Consider the following 14,304-nt stretch of genomic DNA (forward strand, 5'->3'; position numbering starts at 1 on the left):
AGCATATTTGAGGAATTCCTTTTTTTCAAAGATTTTTTTTTTCTTTGCCCCTTCCAACATTTTGTTTAAGAGAAAATGAGATGTCTATCTTCTGTTTCCTTATTTTTTTTCAGGAAAGCAAAGGGTTGTTGACTTCCTCCCTCTCCCCTCCCTTCCTTCCTTCTTCCCGAAGGTACTCATCTGAGAAAAAGAGAACGAAGTATTGTTCCTGTTCTCCTTCTTAAGTCATTTGAAACATTGTCCCCGCGAGTTCTTTAAGTTCCCTGCAATCTGTACACGAGAGAAAGAGGGAGAGAGAGAGAGGGAGAGAGACAGAGAGCCAGGGATCAGGTAAAGCACTGGGGCTGCAGCCATTCAAACTCAGGAGCTGGTAAGTCACCCATGCAATCGTTTGTCCTTCCATTTCAATGTCCCTGGGATGGATACCACCGTGGGCGCCTCCAGCAGAAAACACCTGGCCGGGTGTGATCCTTAATCAAAGGGGAGGACTGATGGATGGCCCAGAATTTAAGCTTATACTTTTTTTTTTTTTTAAGAGAATACTGTTGCTTTGTAGAGCTGAGGCTGAGAGAACTGGAAATAAAATTGCACTGGGGGCTAAGGAGGACAGGTCGTTAAATGTGATTTTTTGGTGCAGATAACGCAGCTGGGTGGACCAGAAGCCACTGAAGTGTGCGATGCGTCTCGCTGGAGGACTCAGGCTTCCTCAGTGCTGGGTCCTGGGAAACTTAGGAGGGTGTCTGCTAAGAACTGTGGTTTGCTCTAGGGCTTTTGTTATGTGTTGTCTAGATTGAGGGTGGCCTTCTCTTGTTCTTTTCTTCCCATTCAAGGCCACCCCCACCCCCAGAAAAAAGAATGTTGATTTATAACTGTTATTCTGCATCACTGAGGCTGGAGGAGAAGGAAAAGAAAGTCAGTGCGAATCGTACTGCACGGGGGTGCTTCTGTGTTCAGGGGCCACACGTGGATGGAGTGTGGATGTAGTACCCACTGTCAGTGGAAGATGTCATCTGCCCTACAAACTGAAGGCAAAGATTTGGGGGGCTTAGAGCATTAGTTTTGGGAAAGAACACGTGACTGGAATAGGATTAAAACAGATCTCTTCTGACAGTAGGAGCGAGAAACTAAGCTACCGACGCAATTGAGAAGTGCGCACCCGGCACCTGGTTTTCCAAGCACCAAATAGAACACAGCAGACTGGTCAAGCTTACACACACAACTAGTTTTTAAAAGTCAGACTTGCTTCAGTTGAATTTGTCAGAAAGGATGATGTTAACAAGAACCCATCGTGGCAAGCCACCAGGGAGCAAGGGTATGTTGTCAAAGCTAGGACAGCGAGGCCACTCGGAAAGAGTGTGTGTATTTACTAATAGCAAGCACTTAATTCAGGGAGGTGTTGAATGGGTGAAAGACACGGATCATGCAGGTTTTAAAGTATTCATTTCTATGAAATTTAGGGAGACAAGGAACCTGGGAAGTGAGTAGTATGATTAAAAAAAAAAAAAAACAAGCAACCGGTCTCTCATTTATAAATTAATTTGGCCAGACTGCCTATTAACCACAATCAAGTAATTAGTCTTTACTCAAAACTGAGCCATCATCTTAATAAGACTGAGAAAATATGCTACAGGCAGGCTGTAATGTCAGTTTTGTTTCTTTAGTCAGACTTCTTCTTTCGTCTTCTTTTTTCAAGAGGCTTTCCTAATGAGCACTGTAAAATGAGCATTGTGAGAGAGACGTGATTAAGCATTTGCCTCCTTGAGGATATGAAATTATTCTAGTAAGGCTTGGAAGTGCTCTCCAGCCCTCCCATCTCTTATCCTAGCCTCCTCGTTTCACGGATCTTCAGGTCAAAAGGTAGCCAGGACTGACCAACTTGGGCATTTTGCATCTTTTATCAGCAACTGTGACAAGGGTAGAAAACTCTGGGTTGCGATCTTGACTTGCTTCTTTCGGTTTCATTTCTTTCTTGACAACATATTTGATTTTGTGCTCGATTAAAGCAACAGCATAGAATGCTCTGTGGTTTTGGTTATTGAACAAAATCATCAGATGCAATACAGTATGACAAAAAAAATGACAACAGGGTCACACGGTCTAAAGACGAGCAGGACAAAAGGTGGGTATGATGACAATGGTGCAGCAACCAGCCACACTTCTAGCACGCGTGTTCACTGTGGTCTGAGATTAAGGAGCCTAGGATATGTTCTCTTCTTTAAAAGAAAAAAATATATATTATTTCCCCTTGAGTTGTTAAGCATTTGCAATGAGAGTATTTGTTTGATGCTGAGGCGAAACACTTCAGCCACCTAAAGAAAAAAGCCATTGACTCATTTAGTCTAGTTGCTACCAATCTGTCTCCACTCAACTCCAAGGAGTTGGCATTTGTGGAAACTTCCACTGTGTGACTCTTCTTCGGGGTCATCCGAGGCTCTTTTGTGATATCATCAGGGGAACTCCAGCTTGGAATGATTCAAAATTTGATGCAGAGGTTTTCATTAATGCATGCCCAGACTGTGCGTCTAATCCACAAATTTGTCGAGTAAATGTTAAATTATATTAGGACGTGTCCTGTAGGCCTTTGTGCTGGGATGCGAATCGAATGAGAGTAAGCAGAGCATCGAATGTGTAGACTTTGTTGTCCTACGAATTTGGGTTTGATTCCAGCTTTGTCACTTGCTGACTATGGGGCTTGGGACAGCTTGTTCACCCCCCTAAGCCGCATCTTCCTCAAGCATAAACCTGCACCCACGTCACAGACCGGGGAGGCTTCAGTAGGATTATGTTATGTAATGCCACCAACCGGGGCGCTTACGGGCAATGCGGACAATGCATGGCAAGGGGCAGGAGTCAATCAGTGTCGGCTGTAATTTTTTTTAAGTCGTACGTCACTTAAGGGCACTGTCTAGTTTTCAACGTCCAGAAGAGAGTACACCTTCCGCAATGCATGTCATTATATTCGGTCAATACTGTGCCAAGGTCTATCAGAGCAAAACCGTTCCTCGGGGCTTGAGAATCGGGCACACGTTGAGTTAAGGTATCCTGAACCCCAAATTCTTGTAAAATCAAGGAAGGCAGAGTTGAATGTTTTGACGTTCATCTCCGCTCATGGCAGAAACATCAGGTTCAGCCTCATTAAAATGCCAGCTGTGTCCCACGAGCTCAGCGCAGGGGAAAGGTTGCCTTGGAATAAAAGTTTTCAGCCTCGGTCCGTGTTCGAAGAGGCTGCAATTCCACTGTAGATGTTTCTCTCTCCCTCTGACCTACTTCCCCAAACTGTTGCGCTCTGTGTCGTTGGTGACCTTTCCCCTGGCCGTGGAGGGCCGGAGACACGTTCTCTGGAGACCATCGTGGCAATTCCGTGACTCAGCCACACAGAAAGGGCTTGAAATGACACGCTGTCTCCCTACCGAGGGCGGTGTACTCCGTGATCTCTCTCCCTGAACATTTTCGTAAAGAGCCACTTAGCTTCACAAGGATAATAAGAACGTCATTATCACGGTGGTGTGTGTGTGGCTGGAGGTGGGTGGGTGGGGGTGTGGCTCCTCCAACTGCTGTTTTTCTCTCACCCTAAACTTTACAACGTACGTGCTGATTAATCCGTCAAGTAATAATGATACTTCAGCCTAGATCTTGGTTAAACTTCCCTCTCTACTTTCCCGAAGAAAACGTACAACCGCAACAACGACCAGAAGTCTCACTAATAACGGGAGACTCGAGGTTCTTTTGTTGGAATCAGAGTTTCTAACACAATAAAGGCTTGTTAGAAAACCTAATCTTTGGAGACCACGTTGAAGTAGGGTTGTTCTACACTAATGTGTGAAAGGTGTCTTCTAACGTGGCTTTAGTGCAGTAGGACAAAGAGCAGGCTAGGACTCCGTGCTCTCTTCTCGTCTGACCTCTTCCATCCCCTACACACGTGACCTGAAAGGTTTCTTCACTCGCTTGGACTCCAGATTTCTTGTCTACAAAAGGATAGAGAGTCAGACCAAATTGGTAATTCTCAGGGTGGTCTCTGTGTGTTCGGTGCGCATCAAAATTCACCTGGGAGCTTGTGTACCCTCCCCTCCCCTCTGCCCCGGATGACCTATGAGATCCAGATACTGACATCCTATGAGCCTCTAAAACAAGGGGTAAGCGTCCTGTTCTGTTTCCCTGAGGATGGCACTGACATTAAATAAAAATGTAAAGGCCATGCTTCTAAGTGGAATTTCTATTCAGCGTTGGATATTCTCTGTAGAAATCAGTTTTGAATTTATCAATCATTATTCTAGAAGCTCTTAGTGTTCTAAAGTAAGAAATACGCTAGCCAGTCAAGCAATCTGATGATACTCGTCCGTGTTCTATAACCATACATAAATCATAAAAAGAGCAATTACTTAGGCACATCAATACCATAATGCTGCATGCATAGCACTTTTTGATTTTATGCATTTCTATATTTTTTTCATCTTATAGTGAGCATGCATTGTTTATTTAGTCAAGAAAAACAGGTACTAGGGCACCTGGGTGGCTCGTTCGGTTAAGCGTCTGCATTCAGCTTGGGTCATGATCTCAGGGTCCTGCAATCGAGCCCTCCATCGGGCTCTCTGCTCAGCAGGGAGTCTGCTTCTCCCTCTGCCCTTCCCCTCGTTCATGCTCTCTTTCTCTCTCAGGTAAATAAATAAAATCTTAAAAAAAAGAAAAACAGATGCCAACTTTTTCTATTCAAGTTTTAAAAATTATTGCTACTCTCATAAGGTTTTTGTTTTTATACTTCTACAGTGTATGCTTGCTGAGCCTATTAAAATAGCCTATTAAAATAGGCTTTAGACATTTAGAGCCTTGTCCCTAAATTAATGGTGACATGGAAAGGCAAAAGAATGACAATGGTGTTTGAAAAACCAGCACTCATGAGCCATGTTCCATCTGCTTTAATTATAAGAAAAATCTGCAACTTAAAGAAAAAGTTGTTCTGATTTCCCTGAGTTTGTTTCTACCTAAATCAGTGAATTTTCTTCTCATATGTTTATACTGAATTAAGTAGAGAAGCAATGGATGCGGGTCTCCATCCAAGGTGAACAGAGAGACAACAAATATTTTGATGTGCGCTCCTGGAAACAGCTAGCCTAATAATGGCTGCTCTTTTTTGACTATTCAAATACCAAATACTTTTAGATAAAAACCAAGGCATTTAGATAAAAGGATAAGAACGCGTCTTCAACAGGAGATATGCGTTAACAAATGAGTTCACTAGAAAATAGGCGCCATGAGGACAGGGCCCTCATTTGTTCACTGCCATGTGCTCAGGGCCTAGAATAGCACATGCCATATAGTAGACGCACAATAAATACTTGCTGAATAGATAATACGTAATGGGGCAATAGAGTGAGATTGCCATCTTTATATAAAGCTAAATGCAGTCATTAGTAGTAAAAAAAGTCAAACTTTTTTAGGGTCTAGACAATGGCAAACTGCCAGCCTGACATAGTTATTCGCTGCCTGGGTTGCCTGTGATTATGGCTTATTCCCCCAGCATGCACGTGGGGCTGCTGCACTTATGTATATTAATGTGTCATCTTGGCAAGGACCCCATCTACTCGCTCGTGGGAGATGAACATTTATCAGATCCACAAAGAAGGCTGTTGGTTGCCATTTTATTTTCCGTTTGTTCTCTGGGCAGATGATGGGTTAGCAAATTCTTTTTGGAGAGGCAGGGGTGGGGGTGGGGTAGAGAGGGAGAGAGAAGGAGAGCAGCTGGGAGGGACAGAGAGGGACAGCAGGGTAGGGAGAGAAGGGGAGAGGTCATTTGCTTTTCCTTGCCTGAAGGAGCTGGGAGCTGAAAGTCAGCCTTGAGGGCAGTGCTCAGTGTTCTCTGCTTTTTATAGGCAGGCTTGTAAATTCACGTCAAGGGATGCCACTGGGGCTGAGTTCACACAAACACAGCAGGGTGAATTCAGGGAGGGAAATGTGATCTCCTCGTGTGCACAATACCCTTTCCTTTATGTAAGTAGGCAGTGGAGACAATCAAATGAACAAACATGCTTTGAGGCAGGTCTGCACTTACTCGGCCAACTGAAGGTGGTAAATATAATATAAATATAAATATAATAACAACAAGGGGCCCACGGGTCTCAGGCTTCTGTTATTTGTAGAAGAAAATGAAAAAGCTCTTTCTGTGCATTGATAAAGCCACACACCAGAGCACAAAAGGCAATTCTGACCCAGCCTCCTATTTCTCTGTGCTCTGCTGTGGCCTTACCTGTACCTTGTTCTGTGATGGTCATGGGCACCGAATGGGACAATGGGCAACCCCCCCCCCGACTGGCAACATTCATGGGGGAGCCGCTTCCAAGTTTGGGGCCTGCTCAGAACTGTGCATCATTCCACTCCAGCTTCCCCTTCGCGGAAGTAAGCGCTTTCTTGCTCTCATTTCAGAAATGAAGAAAGACAGCCACCTCGTTTAACAGATTAACTAGACAAAGTACGTGATTCACGTAAGGTCACTAAATTGACGTTGCTTGTGCCGGGTTTCTCATGAAGGAGAAAATGTTATCTGCACCTAATAATATTTTTCAAGACTTAAATATCTCTCAAGGCTCCTTGCATGTAGCCCAAGAGTCAGCAGCACAGCATCACCTGGGAGTTTGTGAGGGAAGCGAACTCCCAGCCCCCCCCCACCCTAGCCCCAGACCTCCTGAGTCAGACTCAGTATCTCAACGTGATCTCCATGTGATTAAGGTACACATTCAAGTTTGGGCAGCACTACCTTAGGGTTTTGACCTACTGTATACAGAGTGAATTCAGAATGTCGATCCCTGTTCAAAAGACTTACAAAGCCATTTGCTGACCTTGACCTTATCCAAGACCGCGTAACTCCCTCTTGGAGAGTGATTTGCGGTGGTTATCGGACAAGTCTGGAGTTTATTCGGCTCTGAGCCACATGAAGCATGATTTCTTTCTTTCTTTCTTTCTTTCTTTCTTTCTTTCTTTCTTTCTTTCTTTCTTTCGCATGATTTCTGTGATCTCACCAAGCAGGTGGACTCGACACCAAGGGACCTGATAATCTCAGAGAGGAAAGGTCTGGGGTATTGTCTTTCAAGTGTGTTCTGAGCACCAGACATCAGAATCATCTGGGGGCAGATCCCTAGCCCTTCTAGTGAAGCTGGGGAGGGGGCCTAGCATCTGCCTATTTCACAAGCTGCTAGCTTCAGGGAAAGGAAGTCCCAGCAGGGGGAGTGACAAGTATTGAGGGTGACATCAGCCCCAGAAGGCACTCAGCTTTTCAGCAGCTTGAAAAAAATTTAAGGTAACCACACCAGAGAGAGTAACCTCAGAGTCCTTCCAGGAAGAAGAGGTACTCTATCAGCTGCTTCCTTTGAACGCTGGAGAATGGGGGACAAGAGACCCTTCTACCTGCCTTGAGTCGGCCTCAGGGCGGGGTGGGGGAGGCCCTTCAGGGTCTCCAGCATCACTGCCAAGGAGCAGATGCCAGCACACACGCCTCATTCCTCCCAGTTAGAAAACTCCGTGGAAAGAATCCTTAAAGTTTCCTTTTCATAGGGACTCACCGTTCTGTCCTAGAACAGAAATCAAGAGGGGGTATTGTTGGCGGGGTGGGGAAAGGAAGCAGGGCCGGAAGAGAGCGAGGGAGAGGACCGGAATCGCCTCTGGTTTGCTTCATCCAGGCCTCTGCCTGGATGGAGATGGTGGCTTCTCCCCCTTAATCACGGCCCTCTGGCCTTCTTCCACAGGAAGTGCAGGGAGACGAAGAACTTCACGTTTTCAACTCCACTTTATGGAACACCCACTGCGACACGCCACCACTTTGTTTCTTGCTGTTTTTCCAGTTCAGGCAGCTTTCTTCCCCCCCAGCATAGCGGGTCCTCCCTCCCCTGGCCCCCCACCCACCCCACACCCCATACACAGGTCTCTTCCAGTCAAAAAAAGAAAGACAAAGAGAGATCTTGTAGCATTCTCCTAAAAATATTTATATACACGTTGAACACTTTTAAGGTGCTAAGGGGAACTGTACTAGACCTTGAGCTTTTAGGGTGGGGAACGTTCAGAAAGCTCCACAGTTACTCACAGATATATGCAGGATCCCTTCTCCTACCAGGTTTTTTTAGAGAGGTGGGTAAGGAGCCTCATCTTCCTTGGCACTCAGGAAGCATCTCCAAGGCGCTCCTGCCACCCAGTCCCACCTGAGCACAGGGGCCCACCTCTGGCTCTGTCTAGGTCCCCAGGGATAGAGTTCTTATCCCCTGGCTGCAGCCTGGGCCCCAGGTCTGAATAGGTATGTTGGAGAAGGAGTGGAGAGCTCAGTTTTAGGAAGAGAAGGTACACAGCCCAATACTACACCATTTTGAAGAAGGCAATCCTATTTAGTGCATCTTCACAACCTCTAAGTGCTCGGACATCCCACTCTTTCCAATGGCTTACACTGGCTCCTTTGTGTTCCTTCGGACCCTCCTAAGTGAGGAATGTTGGCATCACATATTTAACACACGAAGCTGGGAAGGACCTTAAACCATGAGCACATCCCACCCAGAATGATTAGGACATGAAGTGCCAGACTCATTTGTCTTTCAACCACTATGGATTTGGGGGAAAGGGGATCTGGTTTCCTTACTAAAGTGCTATTTCTGCTGTTGATGGCACCTGAGCGTTGCACAGATGTGTATAAACATGCACACACGCACACACAGACACAACCTACCCCAAATCATTGGCTGTTCTAGAAGGAAAGCAAGGATTAGGGAATCCCTGGGTGGCGCAGCGGTTTAGCGCCTGCCTTTGGCCCAGGGCACAATCCTGGAGTCCTGGGATCGAGTCCCATGTTGGGCTCCCTGCATGGGGCCTGCTTCTCCCTCTGCCTGTGTCTCTGCCTCTCTCTCTTTCTCTGTCTCTCTATGCCTATTATAAATAAGTAAATAAATTCCTTTTTTAAAAAGGAAAGCATGGATTAGCACCAAGTTACTTAGTTGACTCAAAAATATAGTGCCCGATTATTACTCGCCCGTAATTCCAGACTCACTATCCTAATTCTATTTTCCTTGGGGATGTTAAAAAAGAATTTGTTAGCATTTTGAATTTTGTTAGCTAGTGACAGCAGGATAAAAGGTGAGAAAGGACTTAAGTGTTGTTACAAGCAATTCATAAAGGGTTTCATTCACTGTCATTTTGAAAATACCGGACAGAAGGAGTCAGAGAACAGAGGGTTCAGTGTGATGATTAACACATGAATAGATGGCAGATAAGTAAACCCGAATGCGTATGGAAATTTAGTATATGACAAAAAGCAGCATTGCATATCAGAGCGGAATGTTGGATTATATAATTAATGATGTTAGGGTCATTAGGTAGCCATTTGAAGAAGAAAAACTTACATCCCTACTTTATTTCTTACATTAAAATAAATTCTAGATAAATAAAAGTTTAAAATATTAAACATAAGAATGTTAAAAAATAAGAAAAAATGAGGGATTCATTTTTTTTGAATCTCAGAGTAGGGAAAAATCTTTCTGGTTTTACCCAGGAGCCTTAACATTTATCATACATTTTATCACTTACAATAAAAGGCTTTTACAGGGCCAAAACTCAATTAAGAAGGTCAAAAGACAAACACAAAACTAGGGGAAATATACATAATGTATATCACAAGGAACCTAATATGACAAGAAATGGGCAAATGACATGAAATGTTATTTCACATAAAATGACATATAGTTGGCTTTAAAATTTATAAAGAAAGACACTCATCCTACTTCATAATAATTAAAACTATGAAATACTATTTTTTTTTTTTACTGGATGAAACAAAAGGTGGAGCATTTGTTAGCATACCTGTTTCTGGGCATCTGGAGAGTACTGTCATGCACCTGGTAAATAGTGAATTAGGAAAACTTACTGCAGGGAGGAATTTGTTAGTGTCTACGAAAATGTAAAACTGACTTCTCTTGGAGTTAATCTTACAATATACACATAAGATGCAAAAAAACATTCCTACAAAGCAAGATTGCCACAAAAATATTTGAAATAGAAAAAAGAGCTTATTAATAGAATAACTGTCCATCAGTAAGGGATTGATTAAGCATAGTACAGCTATACGAATATTATGCAGCCCTAAAAAAGAATGAATAAAGTCCAAGAATAGATTCTAGGTATATGCTCAACTATGACAAAGGTATAAAGATAAAACAATGAGGGAAAGTCAATCTTTGAAACAAATGGCACTAGAACAACTGAATATCTATACACAAAAGAAAACATGACCTTAGGCTCTTACTTCTTACCATATACATACATTAACTTAGAGTAGGTCATAGACTTAAATGTAAGAGTTAAAATTATAAAATTTTATTTTATTTATTTATTTTTTAAAGATTTTATTTATTTATTCATGATAGACAGAGAGAGAGGGGGGCAGAGACACAGGCAGAGGGAGAAGCAGGCTCCATGCCAGGAGCCCGACGTGGGACTTGATCCCGGGGACTCCAGGTTCACGCCCTGGGCCAAAGGCAGGTGCCAAATCGCTGAGCCACCCAGGGGTCCCCAAAATTATAAAATGTTAAAAAGAAAATGTAGGAGAGAATCTTTGTAACCATGGTTAGCCAATGATTTCTTAGTAATGACACAAAATGCACAAATCACATGTGAAAAAAATTGATAAATTGGACTTTGTCAAAATTAAAAACTTTCACTGTTCAAAGATAGGACACCATTAGAAAAATAAAAAGAGGGGATCCCTGGGTGGCTCAGCAGTCTAGCACCTGCCTTCAGCCCAGGGCGTGACCCCGGGGTCCTGGGATGGAGTCCTGCATCGGGCTCCCTGCATGGAGCCTGCTTCTCCCTCTGCCTGTGTCTCTGTCTCTCTCTCTGTGTCTCTGATGAATAAATAAATAAAATCTTAAAGAAAAAGAGAAAGAGAAGCCATAAATTAGGAGAAAGTCTTTGCAAAACAGAGCTGAGAAAGCACCTGTTCCCAGAATACATAAAGTACTCTTAACAACTCCAGGATAGGACAAACAACCCAATTAAAAGCTTGTAAAAGAAAAAAAAATAATAAAAATAAAAATAAAAGCTGGTCAAAGGTTCTAAATAGATACTTAACCACAGAAGATATACCAATGGCAAATAAGCACATGAAAAGGTATGCAATATCAATAATGAGGATGCAAATTAAAACCATGATGAGATAGACCTGCACATCCAGCAAAGTCTCCCAAACCAAAAAAGTCTGAACACACCAAATGTTTCTGGGGACGCGCAGAAACCAGAGCTCTCGTGCACTGCCGTGGGGAATGTTCTGGAGCACTGCTGCTGTGGAGAACCGCTTGGCAGTTTCTTAAATAGTTAAATATATAGCACTTCTACCTCCGGGTAGCTACCCCCTAATAATGAAATCAGATGTCCCTATAAAAGACTTGAACGCAGACGTTCGCAGCATCGTTCCTCGTAAGTGCCCCAAAGTGGAAATCACTCAAAGGTCAATCAAGTGGCGAGGAGGGAGAAGGTGGTGCATCTGCCCAGCGGGGGACCCAGCGATGGAAAGGAGCTGCTGTTCTGTGCGGTGGTGTCGCATGAATCTCAAGAGCAGCCCGCCAGGCCAAAGGGGCTAGACCCCGTGTCATTTAAGGGGCCAGGGATGTAACACATACCAAATTATTTCACTTCTTTGAGAACCGGATAAATTCCCAAGATACTAAGTCGCCGGGGGGTTGTCTGGGGCCAGAAGCCGGAGCTGGAGAGGACTGCGGGTGAGCAACCTGGGACTTCCGGGGAGTTGGGATCATTCCAAAGTGGGTTTTGGTGATGATTGTACAATTATATAAATTTTCTGAGACTCATCACATTGACACTTAAAAAGTATATGAGTTTTATATTATGTAAATTGCATCTCAATAAAGCTATTAAAATTTTGAAAGAAAAAAAAGTGAGGAAGTTGTGTACATTGTGACAGTGGAGCAACCTCCAACCTGCATAGCTAAGAAAACTAAGATTGTGCCAGTGTCCATGAGCGACCGTTTTCGTGTAAAGAGCAGAACAAAACAGGTGCACCCGGTGGCTCCGCGGTTGAGCGTCTGTCTTCGGCTCAGGTCAGGACCCCGGGGTCCCGGGATCGAGTACAGCATCGGGCTCCTGCGGGGAGCCCGCTTCTCCTTCTGCCTGGGTCTCTGCCTCTCTCCCTGTGTTTCTCATGAATAAATAAAATCTTTGAAAAAGAAAGAAAAGGAACAGAAGTATGTTTGGGGCACACAGGGACTATCTCTAAAGGGGTATAATAAAACTGCTAAGAGAATTTATTTGCCTTTGGGAACAAAACAGATGAACATGGGGAAGGGAAGGAAAAACAAAATGAGAGGAAAGCAGAGAGGGGGGCTGGACCATAGGGACCCAGACCTCGAGGAAACCAGCTGAGGGCCGCTGGAGGGGAGAGATGCAGGGGCGGGGGCGGGGGGGGGGGGGGGCGGGGGATGGGCACGGACCGACTGAGCCCCGGGTGTTCCCTGCAGCTGATGAGCCGTGGCCTCTACCTCGGAAGCCAGTGATACGCCGCCGTATATTAATTAAATAGAATTTAAATAAACCAATCAGTGAATTTAAATTAAAAAAAAAAAAGAATTAGCCTTCGGGCCGGGGAGTGGGATGGCTGGGGTAGGAAGAGGGGTGGCTGCGCGGAGGGAGCGTGGGGCCCACACCAAGACCCGAGGCTCCAGGCCTGCGCCGGCCACCGCTCCCCCCGCGGCAGACGAGGGGCTGGGCAGTCGCTGTCCCGGGACGCCCGTCCCTGCAGGTCCCAGACTCCGGGCATCCCCCGGGGGCCAGGCATCTCGCACGTGCCTACACTCAGGTCGCTTGTCCCCTGCCAGCGTGCCACCAAGCACCGCGCACAAGGCCACCACCCAAGGCTTCGCCCTTCGGGCTCGGGGGCCTGTCCGGGTACCAGGTGCCCACCAGTCGGCACCGGGGAACCTCCAGCCGTCATGTGGGGGTGACGGGGCGGGCAGTGTGCGGGGCGCAGCAGCAAGATGCCCTGCAGCCAGGGCCCCGCTATCCCGCTGTCCTGCTGTCCCGCTGTCCTACTGTCCCACTGTCCTGCTGTCCTGCCATCCTGTCTGCAGCCAGGGCCCCGCCGTCCCGTTGTCCTGCTGTCCCGCTGTCCTGCTGTCCTGCCATCCCACCTGCCAGGTGGGCTGTCCTGCCAGGGCCCCACCGTCCCACTGTCCCGCCATCCCGCCTGCAGCCAGGGCCCCGCTGTCCTGCTGTCCTGCTGTCCCACTGTCCCGCCATCCGGCTCTCCCACCGGCAGGTGTAGGCCAGCATCACCCTCCGGGGCCATCAGGACGGTCACCCCCCCCCACCTGCTGAGTGCGCCGCCCACCTCGAGGCCATGGTCATGGACGTAGCCCCCAATTACTCCTCCGGACCCACTGCCCACGGGACCCACTCTCCTGGGTACCAGGCTGTGCCCCCGCTAATGCCATGAGCTGGGAGGCTGTGGGGGACAGAGTGGCTTGTTTCCTTAATCCAACAACCCTGATGGAGCCGGTGGAGTGATTTCTGCTGCCCCCTCGGCCAGTGTCACTGAGGGAAACGTCTAAGATGTCATCCTTGGCGTCGGTCGTATCCTGACTGCGTGATGCACGTGATGCACGCGGGTGCAAAATCCTGGATTGTGCTGTCGGGCTGGGGGGCGGGGCGGCCTGGGACCCTTAGGCTGAAGAACAAGTTCCAGTCTGCTTGACAAAGGTGCTTAAGTTCCATCTGGAACGAACCAAGAACCACCGGCACATATTACCAGCAGGGCCACCGCGCAGCCCCCTGGCCCTCGCAGCCGGTCCACGGATGGAGTCGCAGCTTGGAGGCCAACGGGAACAAACAGCTCCATCCCCATGGCGTGCTCTCGAGCTCAGCTCCGCAACAGAGGTCTCTAAGCCCCTACGACCTGGAGTTCCCGAAATGTCGCCTGTCCCAGCCACGGAGGGAGTGCGGCCCGACCCCGAGGCAGCCACAGAGCGACGGCTTTCCCACGCTTGGGGTTTCCCGCGTGGGGTGACCCGAGTTGTCAGGTCACGGTCCAGAAGTGGGTCACGGGAGGCACGGGGGACTTTCAGGAGCGGCCCAGCTCTTTCTCGGGGGCTCTGCTCTCACGGCGGCGGCGGCCTTCAGGCACCCAGGACCACGAGCTGTCCTGCTGTCCTGTCCCGCCGTCCTACCCCTGCTGGCCTCACGTTAATTCTCCCTGGGCTCCCCTGCACATGCTCGTATTATTCCCACTTTAGAGATGAGAAAACCGAGGCTCAGGGGCGAGAGACAACTGGC

The 14,304-nt window shown here is 46.8% G+C and overlaps 1 protein-coding gene across 2 annotated transcripts in view; it reads left to right on the forward strand.

The window, feature by feature from the left end:
* Positions 1–237: 237 nt before the first annotated feature.
* The window catches only part of ZNF366 (zinc finger protein 366), a 69,681-nt gene continuing 55,614 nt past the window's right edge, over positions 238–14,304 (forward strand). For both annotated transcript variants that reach the window (XR_008665369.1, XM_055332921.1), the window contains exon 1: positions 238–370. The gene's annotated coding sequence lies outside the window, so the exon portion shown is untranslated. The remainder of the gene's footprint in view (positions 371–14,304) is intronic.

The sequence above is a fragment of the Nyctereutes procyonoides genome, unplaced genomic scaffold, assembly GCF_905146905.1.
Source record: "Nyctereutes procyonoides isolate TBG_1078 unplaced genomic scaffold, NYPRO_anot_genome, whole genome shotgun sequence".
NCBI lineage: Eukaryota > Metazoa > Chordata > Mammalia > Carnivora > Canidae > Nyctereutes > Nyctereutes procyonoides.